The 14,554-nt window shown below is 38.5% G+C and overlaps 1 long non-coding RNA gene across 1 annotated transcript; it reads right to left on the reverse strand.

The window, feature by feature from the left end:
• Positions 1–4,642: 4,642 nt before the first annotated feature.
• On the reverse strand, positions 4,643–10,472 carry LOC120286753. The gene is made up of 2 exons (XR_005545460.1): positions 10,166–10,472; positions 4,643–5,873 (listed from the first exon to the last, which is right to left on the reverse strand). It is a non-coding gene; the product is annotated as an uncharacterized LOC120286753 (long non-coding RNA).
• Between the last annotated feature and the right edge of the window lie 4,082 nt (positions 10,473–14,554).

The following is a 14,554-nucleotide window of genomic DNA, read 5'->3' on the forward strand; positions in this document are numbered from 1 at the left end:
CGGACCGAGGAACGTGCTGCGACATCGCCCCGAAAATTACGATTATGGGTCCGAGGAATGCGAATATTCCGAGAGCGTCCTTCCCTCTTCTCTCTCCCCACAATTATTGGCGTCTTGCTCAGCGGGCGGCTGCTCCGGGGGATCGTCGGATGGCCAGTTTCGGCTGGGCAGCGGGACCGCTCGGCCCGCCGCCGGTCCGTCCTCAGTGGCACTTAAGCAAGTTGGGCCGACTCATATTTTGTGATCGACTCGACTTGAATGACGCCTCTAAGTTGATGTTAATTAGGAATTAGAATGATTTTTCATGCGTTAACTTTTCTGATGAAATGTCTAAATTAGCATTTTTTGGAAAGAACAAAAAAAACCTTCCAGAGACTAAGCCATGATAAATTTATAATTGAGCCAAGCGATTATGGGTTGAGATATTTACGAATAAACTGGGGTGATAAATTAGAAAGATGAGGGTCAATTTATCTATTTAAATAACATTAACGTCTTAAAGAAATCGACCATGAGGCCATAAAAATCAATCCAACTCACAATAGTCATTAGATAGTTGGATCGCAAGTGCATTTAATATGCTTAAGCGAGTAAATGAACTCAATAACTCAAAACGATATGGCCAAAGAAGTTAGGGATCGGTGCACTAGATGTCCTATAACTTGGCATATAAGTGTAGTTAATTTTTAAAACATCCTTGTCAACACCTGAATTTTTTGCTAATAAATCAAGTATGCAATTTTTGTAATAAAACATGATGAAACGATTAAAAAAATAGATAATAAAATTAAATGAATTGATTTTACCATAAGTGCACAAGCGCAACCCAATAAAATCAGGACAGACCCACCAAACCATACTTGCATGACTTTTACCCATAAGCCCGGCTTAATTTCAAATTCATTTCGGCCCAGAGACAAAATCTAAGAAGCCTAGCAGCCCAGAACCTTGCTCGCCCCTGCTTTTGGCCGAGAACGCTCGGAGCATAGTCCCTTCTCGATGGAAGTTTCGTTGCCAATGTTGATCCTCCTTAACAACATTCTCTAGAATCTCCTCGACTGAGCTTGACCTACAACTACAGTCAGAAATTCTGCTCCAATAAGGTGAGTTCAATATGTTCCATCTCAGTTTATTACGAGTAAGAACAAAAACTCTAGGATCGTGTTGCTGTTTGCATAATTTCTGAGTAGTTATGGTGGTTGTTAGATAAAGTTGAATCGGTGTTTGAAACTAACCCATTGATGAGATTAGGTGCTGAATTTGAGTAGAGCCATGTTGATTCATATGTCCATTTGTTTGTCAATTGAACTTGCTACGCTCTCTCCATGTTGAAGTAGTTCTATTAGTTCATTCTTTGTGCTACGGTGCAATGATTACTGGACAACTTTGTTTTGTGAATGAGTTGTAATATTGTTTGAAGATTCATGGCATATGTCATACAAATTTTCTTTAAATTGTGTTTACATTTGCTTTGAAATTGTATTATGTGCATGAATGATGATGGCATTCAGAATTGGTCACTAGAGGGGGATGTTCTGTTTTTGTAGGCTTGTGGCCAATGGATAAGGGTGACAGTTCTATGATTGAAGGTAGAATATGATGATGTTCAATTTAAGGCTTGGATATGTTGATCATGGATAAGGTTTTGTTGATGGTGAATCAGTAAAAATGGAGTTCTCAATATAGGAAGAAGACCATGAGTTTAGAGTAGTAATGATGGGTGATGGGTTTAGTAATGTACGTAAGGCGAGCTTGGTGCAATTATAGAAAAGACGGGCTTAATGTAGCTATACAATAAAATGGGTTTGACTAGTGTTTTAGAGATTTTGGGCCTGATTTGGTTTTAGGGAGTTCAAATGGTGAGATATAAACCGTTGGTGGTTTGGATTTTCATTCCATTGAAGGTGCTTGTTATAGAAAGCCCAATTTATGTCCTTAGTCCAGACCCATAAAGCTCAAGTTTGATGCATATTCGGACCAGGCCCAGGGGCCTAGGCCAGTATCCCATTTATCAGCATATAAAAGAAAAAAAGAAAGAGGAAAAAAAGAAGGAAAATGTTACATGGTCATAGAAGAGAACAGTAATGAAAATAAAAATATATAAATATATAACTTTTTTTTTCGAAAAATAAAAAATTGGACCAATAGGACTTGATTAGGTTGTTAGTTTTTATTATTAGAATTAGTTTATTTTCATATAGTTCATGGATTAGAGAGTTCCTTTGATTTAGTTAAGGTTTAGGAAGATCAATCTTTTAGAAGACAAATTTGATTTAAAATTAGTTGGTGGGTTGTTGTCGTGGGCTTTGATAACAAGACCATAATATATTCTATACTTGACTTGTATTGAGGTGCTTCACTACATTTTACATTTTACTTGTTCTTTTATACTATCTTCAATGAATGGATTATGATTCTTTTATATTACTTTTTTGAGTTGTGATTTGCATGTTTTAGTTGAATGGTTAAATTACATTTTAGGACCATAATTAAACAAAAAAAAATTGCATGGACACTTAGTGGGTAAGAATTTTAGGGTTTATAATTTGGTAAAAAAAACTGCATGGTCACTTATTCGACAAATAATCAAGTTTAAATATGAAAGTGCACTAGTTAGATAATTAGTATAATAAGTGAATTAGTGCCATAAGTTGTGTACGACGCTCACTTTGTTGCCAAAAGTTTTCGTCGGATCACTTAAGTGCCAAATCGGAGAAAAAACGATCACATTGGTGCCACCGGCGAGAGATTCCGACCAGATTAATTATGTGGCTTTTATATTTTAAAAAAAAAAAAGTTTCGGTTGCTTTAAAACAATGTCATTGAACTCATTTTGGGATTTTTTTTTTTTTTAATTTGGGGATTGAAATTAGGATTTTTCTAACCTAGCTCGCTCGGCCGTCGTCACTAGGCCACCGTCGCTCGCTCGGCCACCGTTGCTTGCTCGGCCGTCGTTGCTCAACGCTGTTCGGACGCCCTCGACAGCACATGAGAGAGCACTAGCCCTGGTCACCGGAGCCTAGGTACTAGAAGACGCATGCCAAGAATTCGTTGGGAGATCGGAGATGGAGAGGGAGACATTAATGGCGGCATACTCGTCGGCGGCCTCCCAGAGCATTGGCTAGATCACAGCCTTCAACTTGGCCGTCGAGTGGCTGTTGTTGGGGTTGGGGTTAGGGTCGGGGTTAGAGCCGCGACCGCCGAGTGGCCATCATCGGGGTTAGGGTCGGGGTTTGGGTTGGGGTTGGAGCCACGACTGCGGAGTGCGGGGTCATCAGGACGGCAACTGGTCGGAGATTTAGGGTTTTAAATTGGGGGAGACACCAAACGGCGTTGTTTGGTGTTAGGATGTTGATTGTACTCTTCGGTAAGCCACATCAGCTTAAAAAATTAATAAAAAAAAAGTGCCATATCGAATTTCCAGCCAACCAGATCGGAGTTGACACTAAAATGATCGTTTTTCAAACTCTTTGGCACTTAAGTGATCTGATAGAAACTTTTGGCACCAAAGTGAACACCGTACACAATTTATGGCACCGATAGTGTACTTATCCCGTATAATCAAGTCTTTGAGCCTAAATCTTTGGTTGAGTAGGTAGTTTATTTAGCTTACTTTTCTAACCAACCTCAATAAGTTTATGATGTCTCCTCATATATAATCTTATAGGCTTAATTGAATCAAAATGAAAATCCCAACATTGCATGAGTTAAGGGTGCTGGGAGAATATGAGTCAATTGGGGATTGGTGATCCCCGTCGCGACCCGATCTCGCCGTCCTCGTAATGTCCAAGGAGGGAAAAGGTCGAGTTTAGGGGTACTTTGATCACGAGAGTTTCCTCATGAGATCATGAGCTCTCCCAAGCTCGTACCCCGCGCGACAACGGATTTATTTATACGATCTAGGTATTTAACAACCTAAAAAATATACAGGAGTCGCCACTAACCTCATTTTGGGGGTCAACTAGAAACCCAATCGAGGGTTGGGAGTGTTCTCTCGATTCTTACGTAACCAGATATCTAGGTTCGAGGATTTGAGTTATGCTAATATTGCTATTAGCGCCATTTCGGTACCTAAACAATATGTTGTGTTTTTTCCTAACATGTCCATGCATTTCTTTTTTATATTTTCAGGATCGTCAATTCTATACTAAATGATCATGCGTGGTGGATTACCTTCATTCTATTTTATTTCTAAAATAGAAAGGAAAACAATCAATAAAATTGAAAGTGCAAGACATTAAGTAGACAATCAAGGAAATCAGTTAAACCTAATCATGCAATTCTAAAAAAATAAAAGAGAAAAACAATTGGGAAAGAAAGAAAACCCGCAACTCGTCGGGTTTTATACAATGCATAAGACCCGAGACATATGTCGGGAAAACAAATAGTACATGACAACGGTCGGAGTGGACATCGACCTCTACCATCTTCACGCAAAGGTCCATCTTTGGGGCCCTAACCTAAATCTAATCTAACACACTAATAACTAGGTGTATACAAATGAAAGAAACAATCATCACATATCAAAACAATCACAAGCAATACATCTTTTGCGTTCAAGAAGAGTAACTAAAGTCACAAAGTCCCAAAGTCTCAGCATTATTATATGTCACACCTAAATCATTCATCTATCAATCACATGTGAAACGTATAACATGACAAGCATTAAAGCTATATGACCTTATTGTCAGATTGAGAACACACCATTTTATAAAAATCATTCTGGGACAGCAGACTTTCAGATATGAGGAGCAGAATTCATGAAGACATTGACTTCTATTTTGCAACAAACATATGACAGGGCAAACAATTGCCAAATCAAGCGTATTATATGTCTATTTGGTTTTCCTTGATGACTTTATCGTGATAATCAATACGATATAACCCTAGCTTGAGGATTAGCGGGATCGTTTGAAGCGCGCGATATTGGCGGAGTACCCTTAAAGGGTAATATGACGTTAAACCAGTCAGCCCCACGAGGGGGAGTGGATGGTCAACTCCACTAAAAAGGCGCACCTCGGATTCCCAAGCCATCGAACATGCCATTGAATTAAGCTAGGGTTGAGGCTTTTGAGGAAATGGAACCACCTAGAGAAAGACCATGATGGAAAGGATTCGTTTCTTTGGGAAAATCTAAGAATTGGATGATGATATTTTGTGACATCAAGAACCTTCATGTGAGGGGCAAACTCTTTGATATGTGAAAAGAGTCAAATTTGGAGAAGTCCTAATGGGGCTTTAAAAGTTCCTCGACCATTTGCTTTGAACTGATTAAGAGACACAAAAGTTTCGGCAAGAATCATGTGTGTGAAACAATTAAATGCGCACACTTGGTTGACAATATGAGCGACTAAAGGATCCATTGTTTTTCGGGTATATGGAAATATCACAAAGCCAAAGAATATGAGTAGGAAGACACGAGGAATTTGGTTCCCAGATTTAGGCTTAAGGCTAAGGAAATGTTGTTCAAGGAAATTATAAGGCATGGCATGAAAATTTCCAATAAGAATAGCCTCAATTTTATCATAAGGGATATTGAGGAATTGACTTAGAAGAGAGATTGGATTTTGGCCAATAGAAGGAGTGACGAAACCTAAAGAAGCTTTACCTAATCCAATGGCTTTCTGGAACTCCTCAATTGTAGGGGTTAATTCATATTGATTAAACACGAAAGTAGAAGTCACAGGATTCCAAAAATGAGCCAATGCTTTGACCATTGCAATACGTGGTTCGACTTTTAATAAAGTTGGGAGGAAGCCTATGCGCTTTTCCACGTAGTCTTGATGTCTTGGATCGAGATTCTCCCATAGAGTCTTGAGATTTTCAGGCACGGGGATCACGTCCACTTCGGGTCTACCCATCTAAACCTAAACCTAAATGAGCATCCATGATTAAAACATATCGTCGCTGAAATATAAAATTGCATAATTAAAATACGGAAAGTAAAAGATAAGCACGATGAAGAAGGAACGATATCTTACCCACCAGACACATAACAAGCACAAATCACATGTCGCATGAAACCGTGAGGTTTTGACGCCTAAGGTGAGGGTACTAAAGGTTCAAGGTCCTCATCCCAAAGGACAAAAATAGTTTACCCATCGCTACTATCGTCGGTCAGTGCTATCTTTATCGGTTGGGATGAGCGGGTCTATGTAAGTAATGGATTACCACGAGCATCCACTCGTAGATTCCACCCATAAACCCTCCTAAGGTCCTAAATTGGGTGATCGAGGTTTTAGACCGCGGTTGTGTGTGTAGTGTCGTGCTAAAGCTTGTAATCATGCATTTAAATTTAAACATCCAGCACTTTAATATAAACCCACATACATTCATACATCCTTACACCATCTGCAAAACAAAGGGTTTACAAGCACGTCTCCCCTTATAACTCCCACCTACAAAACCATTTAACACGAGGTTAGCGACTAACCTGATTTTCCACGCGACTTTGACATGCAGCCGATCCTACATAAGACATGTTAGTTTAAACACAACAACCATTTTTGAACGGCTTCAAGTCCTCTTAATTTAATAACCAGTCCCCAGCGGAGTCGCTAAGCCTGTCGCGACCTGATCTCGCCGTCCTTGTAATGTCCAAGGAGGGGAAAGGTCGAGTTGAAGGGTACTTTGATCACGAGAGTTTCCTCACGAGATCACGAGCTCTCCCAAGCTTGTACCCCACGCGACAGCGGATTTATTTATACGATCTAGGTATTTAACAACCTAAAAAATATACAGAATTCGCCACTAACCTCATTTTGGAGGTCGGCTAGAAACCCAATCGAGGGTCGGGAGTGTTCCCTCGATTCCTACGTAACCAGATATCTAGGTTCGGGGACTTGGGTTACGCTAATATTGCTATTAGCGCCCTTTCGATACCTAAATAGTATGTTGTGTTTTTTCCTAACATGTCAATGCATTTTTTTTTATAAATATTTTCAGGATCGTCAATTCTATACTAAATGATCATGTGTGGTGAATTACCTTCATTCTAATTTATTTCTAAAAAAGAAAGGAAAACAATCAATAAAATTGAAAGTGCAGGACATTAAGTAGACAATCAAGTAAAGCAATTAAACCTAATCATGCAATTCTAAAAAATGTAAAAGAGAAAATAAGAAAACCCGCAACTCGTCGGGTTTTATACAATGCATAAGACCCGAGACATATGTCGGGAAAACAAATAGTACTTGACAACGGTCGGAGTGGACGTCGACCTCCACCATCTTCACGCAAAGGTCCATCTTTGGGGCCCTAATCTAAATCTAATCTAACACACTAATAACTAGGTGTATACAAATGAAAGAAACAATCATCACATATCAAAACAATCAAAAGCAATACATCTTTTGCGTTCAAAAAGAGTAACTAAAGTCACAAAGTCCCAGCATTATTATATGTCACACCTAAATCATTCATCTATCAATCACATGTGAAACGTATAACATGACAAGCATTAAAGCTATATGATCTTATTGTCAGATTGAGAACACACAATTTTATAAAAATCATTCTAGGATAGCAGACTTTCAGATATGAGGAGCAGAATTCATGAAGACATTGACTTCTATTTTGCAACAAACATATGACAGGGCAAACAATTGCCAAATCAAGCGTATTATATATTTATGGAACGCTTGAGAAGTCTATTACAAATCTCCGGAAGACATTAAGTCCTAATAACATCATCTACCAGCTCATTCCAATTAAAACAGAAAATCGCAGTAAGTCAGAACAACAAATCAATCTAAAACTGCTGCAGAATTGACAGACTTTGTAGGTGTTTTTGAGCGACCAAATGACATCCGTTCATGGCATACGACATATCAAATCAAAGCTCTAGAAGTGTATTTTTTTTTTTATGTCTAGAAGGGCTCGAGGTCAAAAAAACTCATCTAGCATCTCATTTCAGCCAAAACAGAAAGTGACATATCAGGCATACGAAATCGCAACACATCGACTATTCCATTTCAATACTAACAACAATCAGCCACAGGAAAAAAAAAAAAACAACATATCACAAGCAGCTTTAAGAAGACAACATTCTCAGATTCAGCATGCATATTTTTTCTAAAAAAAACTCATCTAGCATCTCATTTCAACCAAAACAGAAAGTGACATATCAGGCATACGAAATCGCAACACATCGACTATTCCATTTCAATACTAACAACAGTCAGCCACAGGAAAAAAAAAAACAGCATATCACAAGCAGCTTTAAGAAGACAACATTCTCAAATTCAGCATGCATATTTTTTCTAAAAAAAACTCCAAGAGCAAAGATATATCAATCAGCTAAAACAGTCTACACAAGAACAGAGCAGTAAAGCAGCAAAACAGAACCAAGTTAAGATAGAATTCATCTAATCTATATTTAATCCACAACTTCCAGCATGCAATCGGAATGGTAACAGAGCATATGAGACTACAAATTGTGATTGTTTGATGACAAATTGCCATGAAAGTGAAGCCATATCTTCTCACAAGCACGTATGAGTCTACTTGATCAAAATGGCATAAATCCATAATCAAACTAGCCTCAAGATGGAATCGAATGCACACCCAATCATGGGAAACAACTTTCATGGCAAAAGTTTTTTTTTTTTTTTTTTAACGTGAGCTACATAGAAGTTTATGGAAATTCAAGAATGCACAATATTACGTTGGAATTGCAGAAAAATATCAGGATGTCATAACACATTAATAGTGATTTGACCTAAAAAGAAAATCTGAAGAATATGATATTTTACCACAGCGCGAACAAAAGAAAGACGAACAACTTTTGTTAAGGATCCAATCTTAGAATTCATTAACAAGAAAATCATAGAAAAATGACGAGGTCAGCTTCGACAAAGGGAAAAACAGGGGTCATGAATTTCATTTTATGACAGATTTCTATTATGCAAATCACAAGAGAAGTTGAGTCCAATTGATATGCAAATCATGTGAAATCAGCATCATAGGAACAAATTTCACGAGGAAGCTTCTCAAAATTTTTAACACGTGAATTTCTAAAAATTCAAGAACATGAACAAGTCAATCAGGAATAGAACATGGTAGCATGTCACACCGTCATTCTACAACATATTGAAAGCAATTGGACAAATCTACTATCTCATCTTAAGACTAACAACAACTAGCCACAGAAAAGACAGCATTTCCCTAATTGAATCAACTCCAAAATAGGAAAAATCTGCATGTTATAACCAAAGGCATTTCATAGAGCATCGATTCATGAATCCAAGTATAACATCCAATAGAAAATTTCAGATACAAGATTGAACAATGCATATCGGTAAAGAGTTACCATCTAACTTTCATTAGAAATTTCAGTTAGTAATGTATCCTGGCCCCGAACTTTCAATGTCGAGAATGCACTTTGACACAAAAGGTCCTTGCCTCATCGGACACTATGATGATCACCAACAATCACAGTATAAAGGCAATCGACTGAAGGAAACACCCATAAGAGAAGCAAGGTCAGCTGAAAACCAATCACCTTAAGTATATAATTTGTAGTCTTGCATTCTTTTTGCACAAAAATCCCCAACAAAAAGAGATTGATATACAAGAGATAGAACAATAACTGCAAAGTTGTATATCTGCAAGAACTTAAAAATCCTCTTTCTCTTCTTCAATATAATGAGTCTCATTCGAAAGAAAACCAGAAGAAAGGCAAGATATCCAAGATGAGATATATCTACTTTTGCAAGGTCCCGATAATTAAAACTAAAGCAAGCATGGGATCCAACAGATGGCAACAACAATATATCCTCGAGATAATCAATAACTATCCACATACTTTTAGTTTCAAATGAGAGGTCTCCCCATACAAATGTGTTTTTACGCTGAGATATCATTTCTCCGTAAGTTTATGACCCTGAAAAGCTAGACTGTGATCGGTACGAAGTTTTAAACAAGCAATCATGAAGACGATGAAGTAACTGATCAGGACATAAAGATCATCAATGGTAAAACCTAATCGATGTAAAGCACCCATTGATCGATCACACCAGGACTTCATTGACACAGGCTTCACACAAGCATCAATGACAACTGGAATCAGACATATGAAAATAGTAATAGTAACCTGATCAACTTCCAGTCCATAATGCTCGACAATCACTTCTAACAAAATCTACCAACCAGATTCGAATGATACCTTGTTTGTGAAACTTTGATGTTTGATCGAGTGATCTAGTCTTCGTGAACACCAGAAGATCTAGTCTTTGGTTCTGCCCTCGGATCCGAGTTGAGACCTCCAAACTCGGCGCAGTTCCGAATCCCTGCACCTCAAGCTCCGGAAGGACGCGATTCGCGACGAGAGTGTCAGATTCAGACGAGAGCAAGATCACCAGAGAGAGCGATCGAGAGGGAGAAATCAGAATCCACAACCCGAACGGATTCAAAGAGAGAACAAAAATCGAAACCCTAACGGATCGAGAGAGAGAGAGAGAGAGAGAGAGAGAGCTCACATGCGATCCTCTACCGCCGGTCTTCGATTGATCGAGCGAGCGAGCGAGAGCCCGAACCGGAAGAGAGAGATCGGAAAAACAGAATGAGAATACAATCGGAACAGTTGCCGCCGCCATTGTCGAATCCGCCGTTGATCGCTGTCACTACCGGTCAGCCGGATCTGAGCCCCACGCCTTGAGCTCCTCAATCTGACAGTTGCTCTCCTTCTAAGGATCAAGAAGGCGAGAGCGTCGGAAATGAGAGATCCAGCGAAAATCGGAGAGAATCTTAGCGAAAACAGGGCTTCCGATCTTCCAAATCTCAAAAGCGATTGATTAAGAGATCGTCGAGAGATTCTCCGATCACACCAATGGAAGAAAACCCTAACGATTGACCCCCTGTCACCACCGCTGTCATTGTCGTCGTTGTCATCGTCGCCGACGATAGTCCCCATCGACTCGAATGGCGAGGCCGGGGAAGGAGCAATGGTGATCGATTGATCTTCTTCTCCCGTTTCGCTTTTTTGGTTTCCCCGATCTCTTCTCGAGTTACTAGCTTGCTATCTAGAGAGAGAGAGAGGGACTCTGAGTCTTCCCCGCCGTTTTTCAGAGAGTCAGCCTTCTTTTTTCTCGAGAGAAACCGTTCAGCCCCTTTTTTTCAGAGAGAACTCGTGAGAGAATTCGTGCGCCCAAAAAAAAAAATCCGCGAGCCCCCCGTCCACGTTTTCCCTTTTTCTTTTTGTTTTTCTTCTTCTTTTTTTTTTTCGTTTTCTTTACATTTTTTATGTTCTCATTTCAATTTTTTCATCATTTTTTATATTTTTGCGAAAAAAATATATTTTTAAAATGTCGACAAAAAATTTCAGGTGTCAACAATCACCAAATCAACATTACTTCTAAACCCGTCTTTTTGACTTGTTGGGAGGGTCGTGACAGTTCTAACACTTTGTCAAGTTTGTGCAATTGAGTTCTTTCATTTGTTCCGTCCAATTTGGCTAATAGAAATTGTTGACATAACTTATTTTAATTATTTCTCTCCCTATGTGGCGGATAATTTAAGTAAAAAACTCCATGTGTCCAAAATGGCCTTGTTCCATTGTAGAACCAATTTGTTTCTTTATTCGTCCAGTTGTTCCACAATTGCCCCAAATCCAAATTCTGAGCCTTAAATTACATTTTGTGTGTCATAGCGATGAGTCCGTGCAAGCCTTAAATCGAAGGTTGAGATCTCTTTTCATTGACCACAAATCTGCAAATCAAAGGTCTTTACCCCTAAATCACAGACAGTGTTGTGGTGTCATATCCCTTCTTTTTTCGTGCAAGTTGCGAGACCCTCAACATAAGATTGAGCGACGTTGACAATATAGACAACGGCTATCTCTAAGCCTCCTTCTTTCTTAGAGGTATAGTGTCTCTGTTTTTGTGTTGGTGTTTGCACATTCAATGTCGATTTGACTTGATCATTTTGGATTGTTAAATGTCAGTGCCATGTTTTATTTTGCTAGTGTTTGGGTTTATGCTAGTGTTTGCATCATGTTCCATTCTGTTGTTCATCATTTTGGTATATGATGTCTACTTATTCTATTGCTCCCAGCTATGTGCATTGATGAATCGGACATTTTTTAGTTTGCTTTACTTTACATGTTGACTTGCTTGTAAATGTAACATGGGTGTGTTAGAATTATTTTTTTGTCTTCTTCCATGAACTTATACTTAAAGAAGGGATAAATACATTTAAAGTCATAAAACTTATTATGGAAGTGCAATTGAGTCCTAGAACTTTAAAAAAATGTAATCAACCTAAGGACTTGATTGAACCATTTTGATAAGTTTTAGGAATTGATTTCACTTTTTGAAAATTTTAGGATTCAATTATACTTCTATGATAAGTTTTAAGACTTCATTGCACTTTGTAACTCTATACGGTAATTTAATATGGTACTAAGAAGGTTAGATACTAATTTGCATCTCCACAATTTTCAATGAATATCCCATTATTCCAAAGTATAATAAATGGTCACTTGGGGAACTTGTAAACCAGGCTTAGATATTGTCTTCCTACTTTTAATTATAATGTTTGGCCTCCATCTTTTAATTGGTTTTCAATTAGCCTACAAAATTTGACAATCCAAAGTGCTATTAATTTTTATTTTCATATAGGTTTAATGGTTGACAACAAAGTTGATTTACACGACTTTCTTAAAGAAGAAAATTTTTTGGGCTTCCCGCATTCCGTCCATTTGTTCCTAGGCGTGGAAGAAGATCCTACAGCTAAGGCAGGAGTTTCGGTTATCCTTCCTCTGGAAAGTTGGTAATGGCTTCTCCGTGTCACTATGGTATGACCATTGGCACCTAAGAGGCCCGTTAAATTTAATTTTCTCAGACTCCTTCATTGATAGCTCGGGCTTCTCCAGACAAGCGACGTTAGCGGATCTCTTTTCACCCTATGGTGATGCTCTTAGGACTATTTTGGAAACTGGGAATTATTCTCTTCCGGTTCTCTCTCGAATCTCTGATCGGCTTACCTAGCTTGGGAGCTCTTCCCGTGCTTTCACAGTAGCCTCAGCATGGGAAGTCATTATGAGGAAGAATGATTGTGTTCATTGGGCCTCGCTTATATGGAACGATTTGATTGCTCCTAGATTTCAATTCAACCTATGGCTGATTATCATAAACCACTTACCCACCCAGGTTCTCCTTCTCTCTTACGATAGTATTGATAGTAGGTTGTGTGCTTTTTGTAATATCAAACCGGATTCTGTTGATCATTTGTTCTTTGGCTGTCACGTCTCGGCAAGTCTCGCTTATTTTTGGCTACAAGATGTAATCTTTCGTGGAGAAACAAGTCCTGGTCAGAGAATCTCTTGTGGGCCTTGAAGTTTCTTCTTGGTAAGGATTTCCTCCATTGCATCGCCCATTTCTCTTTTGGAGCCTTGTGCCACTTGATTTGAAAGAAGCGAAATGGTATTATTTTTCGGGGGGAGACCTTGGAATTGGCGGCTTTAAAGAACCATCTCATCAAAGTTGTCAAGGACAAGACTCTTACTTTCAGCAATGTGATAGACAACCCTAGAAATAGAAACAGGAGACTCCAACAAGGTTGGGGCTTCGACTCTTCCATCTTTGGTTGTGTTTCTGGTCCCCTTGCCTAGCGATCTCCTTCTTGCGATCTATTGATGCTGTTGTTGTCATACTGCTCGGCTTACTAGTTGGTTCCGTTGCCGTTGCTGCTTTGGCTATTTTGAAGACTAAAGACTGTCGATCCTTGCTTCTTCCTCCATTTTGGCTCTTGTGGGCTTTCGCTAGCGTCATTCTCTTGTTTGTTGCTCGGTTGCCTATTTCTTAGTTTGGGAATTTTTCTTTTACATCGGCTCCCCCTTCACTCATTCGACTTGTTGTCACTTTGAGTGAAATTTTCTGGCGCCGATTTTTTGTATATTTGGTTAAAGCTAATTATAATTTCTTACCTTTACCAAAAAAAAAAAAATGGTTGACAACAAAGTTTCTGTCATCACTTTTTTTGGATGTAAATGTCAAGTTGTACCACCCTTGAAATCTGGAGGTTGAAGGGTTGATATTGTTGAAATAAATTTAAGTAAAAATTCACTGTCTAATATGATTGAAGCTATTGAGGCTTTGAGCAAGTATAATACAAGGATAATGTATTATAAAGTTTTTAAAACTAGCATGATACGTAATTGTAAACCAATTTCTAAGGTTAGAATGTTTTTTCTTATGTTGAAGTAATGAAAAACTTAAGAAAAGAATGCTAAATAAGGGAACAATAACCAATTTCTTATTCAATCAAGAGTGTTGGTTATTGCTCCTTTACTTTTCAGTAAAAAATTCGCTACACTTATACTAAGACCAAAGTCTTAGCTATTTGTAGATGGAACTTTGACAGCAACTAGGTCTAGGGGAAGTTATGAGCATCTTGAAGATGGTCTTAAGTATTTATGGGCTACCTTTGCTAAGAAAGATCCCTTATATCATATCTGCATTATGAAATTGTCAAGTTGTATGTAGAGTATATTAATAATGAAGAAATGAGTGCTGAGATGGGGGTGAGATAGAAAACGAAGGTTTGTATGATGTGA

The sequence above is a fragment of the Eucalyptus grandis genome, chromosome 8 (assembly GCF_016545825.1).
Source record: "Eucalyptus grandis isolate ANBG69807.140 chromosome 8, ASM1654582v1, whole genome shotgun sequence".
NCBI classification, from domain to species: domain Eukaryota; kingdom Viridiplantae; phylum Streptophyta; class Magnoliopsida; order Myrtales; family Myrtaceae; genus Eucalyptus; species Eucalyptus grandis.